The sequence below is a fragment of the Mytilus galloprovincialis genome, chromosome 9, assembly GCF_965363235.1.
Source record: "Mytilus galloprovincialis chromosome 9, xbMytGall1.hap1.1, whole genome shotgun sequence".
NCBI lineage: Eukaryota > Metazoa > Mollusca > Bivalvia > Mytilida > Mytilidae > Mytilus > Mytilus galloprovincialis.
Window position 1 is genome coordinate 44,393,924 of NC_134846.1, and position 7,617 is coordinate 44,401,540.

Genomic DNA, 7,617 nt, shown 5'->3' on the forward strand with positions numbered 1-7,617 from the left:
TAAACGAACCATCACAGTTCCGCCAAATTCAAACATGACTGTTACAATTAAAACTAATAAAAGTGCTGACCAGGAGTGCATTTTAAGACCATGCTCGCTGAAATGTTGCAAATTGGTTACGCACGTAGTTGGAAAAGGAAATAGTTGTCCCTTAACTATTTTAAATGATGGCAATCATCTAATTCGCCTGAAGAAAGGTACACCTATTGATTACATAGAATAATTTGACGATGTAGTGGGTACGGCAGATGAAAACGCGATAAAAGAGGGACGAAAGATACCAAAGGGACAGTCAAACTCATAAATCTAAAACAAACTGACAACGCCATGGCTAAAAATAAAAAAGACAAACAGAAAAACAATAGTACACACGACACAACATAGAAAACTAAAGAATAAACAACACGAACCCCACCAAAAACTAGGGGTGATCTGAGGTGCTCCGGAAGGGTAAGCAGATCCTGCTCCACATGTGGCACCCGTCGTGTTGCTTAAGTGATTACAAATCCGGTAAATAGTCTAATTCGGTAGGTCATATTCATGAAAGGGAAGGGGATTGTAGTTACGACGTAAGGAACATATCCGATATCATTTGTGAAACGGTTATTCCATAACGGTCAACCAACTCGTGATGGCGTCCGTAAAATTTACGAAGGGATGATTTCAACTTCACCATTTGGAACTCTTGGTTTAATAGCTTCCTTGTGAGCAGCAAACCTCTATCAAGAAAATCATGATAGGAAATGCAAGCACGGGAATATCGTATCAATTGGGAGATATATACCCCGTATGCAGGTGCTGCTGGAATGTTGCTACTTAGAAATGGAAAGTGACGTAAGACGTGGCATTGAAGAGAAACGAGACAAGGTGCCCTCGGCACTGCCTCAAAGTTCAGATGAGTTACCTACCATTTCAACCGACCTATATTAACGTCAATCGACTCGTTTCAACCTATTTCATTCCAACCATTAAAACTGAAAGCGTTTAAAGAACAATTAAAATAACATGTAACATATTGATTAACATTTTGAATTTCACTATTTGTTTTAGCATATGCAGCTATATTTGCAACTTATGTGTTATAGAAATACCCAAATTATTTGTTTTATACTTTAGAATTAATTGAACAAATTCAAGAACACAAAGTCCATTTTTAAAGAATCAGTACTTTAATTTCCGAAATTATATAGAATACCTTTAGGACAATCTTGAATTATATACCGTTTTTCCGCCATCTTAAAAATGGCAGCCATATTGGATTTTTCAGAGTGGGTCCATTGCTGAAATCAAAGGGTACATAACCAAGAACTACTATGCAGAGTTTCATGCTTTCCTCATCAAGTGAGCAATTCTGCTCTATATCTGCACCAATCGGCCGGACTATAAGGGAGTTATTACAAACATATATATTCACCGTATATGTTACTGTTGAAAACCACCAAAGACAACATTATAGAGGAAAGAACGCTTAGTTTGTTAATTGTTTTATTCATTATACATGTTATAAGTTAGTGGAGATTGCTTAACAATCAGATGAAGAAAAAAAATGACTACAATTCAGTAGGTGCATTCATACATTGCACATTATTCAGTTTCATATACAACTACTAAAAAACAAGCTAGATAAGTGCGTGCATTTATCAGATGTGCCTAATATATAAATATAAATGCATGTTACATGTATGTACATATACAATTATCTAGTAAGTGTTTGATTTCGGAGTTGGCTGTTTTGATTGTTTTCCCGGGATGAATACTAAAGATGTTTAAAGGTAGATAGGGTGTCTTCCTCCATCTTGGATTTTGAAATACCAGAAATATCGATCTAGATCTTTAAAAGAATATGCAAATTTGGAGAGTAGTGGGTAATTCATGTGTGAGAATTTTCATTTAAATATAGAAAATGACATTTTTTTATCATAGTTATGTTTGTATTTTACAAAAAACAGAAAACTTTTGTTTGATTCAATTTTTGCCAACAGTGCCATATAAGGGGAGGCAACTCAATTGTCTGGGGAGATCATTCAAATAAAGGTACTTTTACAATATAATGTGTAAGGAATTAAACTATATTATTATGTTGCAAAAAAACGGGTCCAGTGACGCCATTTTTCTTTACTTATCTGAAAGCATACTATTAAAGCTATCTTCTCATATTTTATCTTAAAATTTTATGGTGTTGTTTTCGTTTAAAACAGCAAATTGGGTTTTCCATGCATAATCTATACAAAATCTGTCAATTTTGAGCAACATGTAGCGTGAAAATGAGCCCTGTGGCCCATTCCTTTTTATTTTTTTTAAAGCATGATATAAACTACATTTTGGCAAATTATTGAAAAAAACCTATGGATTATAATTTATACACCCCATCTACCTTTAGTCTGAATAATTATTTCTACAATGTATTGATAGATGTGACTTATTATAACTTATTGTCATTTATTCACTAAACATGATGTGAATATAATGCATAACTCTTAATAAGTTTCAGTTTAGCTATTAGATTAGGTCTCAGGAAATGGTCAAATATTATTTTGGTTTTATTCCCGGTTTTATGTACATGTGTGCATTTCTATTTTCTATTATTGGTTCTTTTTATTCTTTTATTCTGAGCTTAATCTTTAATCTAACAACAGTCAACATAAAGTACTGACTTATGTATGTTTATACTATCAAATTTTGTGTGTCGCTTCTCTCCCTTCCGAAATAAATTAATCAACATGCATCTATGTCTAATAGGTACCATTCATAGTCGCATTTGTCATCCTTGCTTATAATTATTCCTTATGGGTTAATTTGGAAGGAAAACGAGAAAGAAATGTCTGAATATTGTTTCCGTCATTTGACAGGATTTGAAGTCAGGCTAGACTTCCGGTTTGCGTTTTCTGTATACTTTTAACATACAAAGACTATCAATAAAGTGTATTTGCTATCTGCTATCATTTTAAAGTATACTATCCATGGCGATCACAGAGTTTATTAAATAGAGAGGGACTATTTAATATATCAATGACCGCCCTAGATCGATAAGTTAACTAGAACTGATAGGAATTCATATTAAAATTAATAGAAAACAAAAATTTGGAAATTTTGGAAAAAAAGGAGGAGGGGTAGACAAACAATTGTCATGTCTCAAAGTTCCAATGACTTTTGATACCTTTCCTAAAATTCTCCAGTCATTAAATCTTTTACAAAAATTCTTCCTACAACGCTTTACATTCTTTCAACCACGCTCTGAATGCCCGTGATTTAGCGGGTGTGTTCTAGTATATATTTATAACGATAAAAATATAAATGACCACACTAATGGGAACATTGATGACAAATATAATTGTCTGGTATATATATATATATGTGTATATGTAAATACTATATTGTTATATGTCAGAAGAAATATATTTTTTGTCTCTAAACTCTGAAAAGTCAGACGATTCATCTAAAAACGTTCATTGATGTTTCACTAAAATAATCTGTATACAAGTATCAATGACATCGTCTAGACATTGGCAGAGAGCTGGTTCTATGCGTTTTCCTTATTTGTATGCCAAACAACCTTGTCGTCACAGCTATATTAATAAAGGATAACAAATTAAAATATTAATATTTGCAACATGTAAATACAAATTTCTTTTGGCAATATTGATTGGTCAATTACATGTTTTAAAATGATAATCAGATGCGTATTGGCGTAGCGATTCATTGCTGTATTTTATGTTTTGGTTAATTTCAAAACACACAGAAACACATAGTCAAAACTTAACAAATGTTGAAATGCTATACGTACATACACAAGCTTTAGAAACTGTGAACTTATTAAGAATGGTCGACAAAAAAATCATGTCAATTTCAGACTGTCACTAGTAGTAAATATAATATGTGAACGTAAAACATAGCCAAATCGTCACGCAAACATTTTCATGTTAATAATTTTACTACAGGTAAAACTACTTAAACAGCATATATGTTGCCTCAAGCAATGCTATGTGCATTTTTTGTTCTACTGGCGGCGGCACTTAAACTATAGCTCATTTTCTGTGTTCTGTGTTTGTTTTTCGTAAGCAAAGGTTGCAATTGCTTCAAAATAAGAATGTATCAAATAAAGTGAACTATTGAATATTAAGATACAAATTCAAAAGAGATGAAATATAAATCATCTTGTGGAGTTTAATTTTAAAAGTGTTTGTCGATATTGGCTGGAATGAGGGAAAAGAAAACACAAAAAAAAACACAAAAACAATTCATGACGATAACTTTATGTCTTTTTTAATTTGAATGTGGTAATTTTTTTTATTTTAGTTCATTTATATGTTTTGGAAACTATCGTTCATTTGCTCTGCAAGAGACCCGTTGTTGGACTGTTATCTGCTTTGTTTAGGTAGTTGTCACACTTACACTTTTGCCATGATTCAGTGGTTTTATATGTAATGAACATGACCAACATAAATATAAACTTTTGTTGGCTGTGTTATTTGCATTTCATAGGTCTATTTGGGAGTGAACTGAAAGTATAGTTAATGTTTTTGTGGTTAGTGTTTACTTTTTGTTTGACAATAAAATGAAAAGGTACTTACTAACGACAATTTCTGTTGTTTCAAACCATGAAAAAGATAAATACAAATGTAAATACTCGTGCAAAACGGTTAATAATTTTATTATAAACATGTGTATATAAATTAAAAAATTGTATGTCATCATAATTTTGTACTTCATTTTAAAATATTTTACTGCATTTGTTTAGCTCAATTATTGTGTTCGTGGTCATGGTTAAATCTAACCTTTTTTGAGTTTTTATAGAATAAAGAATCTACATAAGTAGTGGTGAAAATGCATCTACACGTTATACCTGATTTTAGAAATAGAAAAAAAACACTACTATCCTGATGTTTTGTTTTTGATTATATTATACATAATCGATCAACAGCTTATTTGGTGTTGTATTTTTACGATTTTTTGTATGTTTGTTTCATTTTTTGTCAGATGTGTTTTATGCCTGTGATGTACGGTGGATTCGTGTTGCTGTTGAACCACTATTAGGGACATGTGTTACCTATTGTGTTTGTTTTGTGAACACGTCGCTCTCAATACAATGGAATTGATGCGACTGTTATACAAGTGAGAGGTTTAGCTAGCTTTAAAACAAGGTTCAATCCCAAATTGTCTTCATAGGACGATGCCTGTACCAAGTCAAGAATGTGACAGTTGTAATCCATTCGTTTGATGTGTTATAGCATTTGATTTTTCCATTTGATTAGGGACTTTCCTTTTTTAATTTTCCTCGAAGATCAGTATTTTTGTGCTTTTACCCTTCCGGAGCACCTGAGATCACCTCCAAGGTTTGGTGGGTATCTTATTGTTAGTCTTTAGTTTTCTATAGTATGTCTTGTAAACTATTAATTGTTTGTTTATCTTCTTCTTTTTTAGCCAAGATGTTGCCAGTTCATTTTCAATCTAGGATTTGACTTTTCCTCTAGCATCTCTTGTCCCTCTTTTACACTGGTGGTATGTTTGGTACCAATAACAGTCACTCTAAACTTTAATGTCTGTTTAACATGCATCAAAAAGTGAGCTATCTCTTAGAATACACAATACATTTTCAAATTTCAAAATCTGTTTAGTACTTTATTTCAACTGTACTGTTATGAGTGTGAACGACGGAATGGTGAGCTCTAAACGCATACACCAGTACACTGTGTTTTAATTATTAAAAGTGACACTCAATAGAAAAAACAATATTGGTAAGTTTTATGTGGACCATTCGCTTATTAACTGTGTATAACATTCAATAGAGGGGACATTTACCGAAGTTATTAATTATGTGTTAAAACATTTATACTATATGCATATAGTTAGGAGTAAAGCATAAATTTGAGTTAATGTCTAACTTCTTATATGCAACACAACCCCCTTTACTTGTTAAAGATATTTTGTTTTAAAAAACAAGAAAAAAAATGCTTTATCTATCAGGAATTGGAGGAAAGTATAGTATAAATCAGAAACCGTTCTGCGTCTGAACATCTTTTCTGGTTTGTTCTTTATGTTGCATGCATTTCACAAAAGGTAAATTGCATGTTACATGTTTAAGTTCCCATGAACAAAAATGAATTTCAGAAGAAAAGTCAGATGGAGGCAACAGTACTTTGCCGCTGCCTAATTGTCATAAATCGAATAAGGATACTCGCTACTCTTGTTAATTTCTTATCGATATTCTGAATTCTGTAGCTTTATCCATTTCCCGCAAAATTCTCAATTTAATATATCCAAAAAAAAAAAAAAAACAGAACCCGGACCTTTATTTTTTTCTATTTTTTAAGTTCCCTTAATCATATTCGATCAATTTGTAAACTCTTTTAAATTCCTTGTCATTTTGAAACTGAAGAGCAAAAAACACCCTTAAGCAAAAACAAATATGGGTAACAAACTGAAACTGAGAGAAACACATTAACTATGAAAATAATATCAACGGAACAGCAGAAACACAAAACTGCAACAAAAATAAACACCCCTTGTATATGACAATGTTAAAATACAGCTTAAATGACAACCTGCCGTGGCTGGAATACAGTACAACTCAACGCAAGATCCCTCAAAAAAGAGTGATTATTAAGTAAAAAATATTATAATACATAACAACATTTTAACCATGGTATATCAATGGAAAAACATAAAACCGTAAGTCAAATGAATAAAGCAATGGATTGGCATCCAGGATCATATTTTTCTTGTAGTTTGTGGTCTTTTCTGTGTATTTATACACATAATTTTAAAGACTTAACAGCTTATAATTTCAAATCCTAGAAGTACTTGTTAAAACACTTTGTACACATAAGAAAATGTCTTGAAAATATGACAGATGTCAATTACATACATTACCATTACTTGTTGAGCTGAATGATAACCGAGTATTGTGACATGGAAAATGTATTATTGTTTTTACTTTATACATATTCATCTCGGGTATACAAACGATAAATATAAATATTTTTTACTTACATATCCAAGCCTTTCTTTCTAAAATATTAGACAAGAAAATGTTAGTTTAGGAAACCTATAAAACAAAACGAACTGTGACTTGTATACTATTTAAATATAAATTTACATATTTTCACTCGAACAAAAGATTAAAAGGCGCGATTGGTGATTGAACGTTAGCAACTGATGGATACCAATAATAACATGAATATCAAAATGTAAAGGGTTCTTGTGTTTGAATAATGTTAATAAGTCGTAATGAACAAAGGAAATATATGAGAATATGCAGAAGTGCAATAAGGTTTAACACGAATTGTGCTTATTTTGTTTATACAAATGAGAGCGTGAATAAAGCATTATAGAAAAACAAACAGCAATTAGATTCACTTTGATTATATTTTATTGACTGCATGTGTTTGTATAAAATGTTTAATTGTGTACATTTTTTAAATTATCAATATAAATACTGAATAAATTCCCTTAATATATCTGTTAACAAAGTAGCGTGTGATAAGAGTCGTGGCGTCCGTAGCAATCAGCATATTACCACCCAACTAAATTCAAAATTAACTTGAAAGCATGATTATTTTTTTTAGATTCTCTATAAAATAACCATATGATATGCTTTTTTATTTTTTTTTAAGGAAT

At 31.4% G+C, this 7,617-nt stretch overlaps 1 long non-coding RNA gene across 1 annotated transcript; it reads right to left on the reverse strand.

Annotated features, from left to right (window-relative positions):
* Positions 1–1,468: 1,468 nt before the first annotated feature.
* On the reverse strand, positions 1,469–5,170 carry LOC143045078 (uncharacterized). The gene is made up of 2 exons (XR_012968857.1): positions 4,572–5,170; positions 1,469–3,566 (listed from the first exon to the last, which is right to left on the reverse strand). It is a non-coding gene; the product is annotated as an uncharacterized LOC143045078 (long non-coding RNA).
* Positions 5,171–7,617: the final 2,447 nt, after the last annotated feature.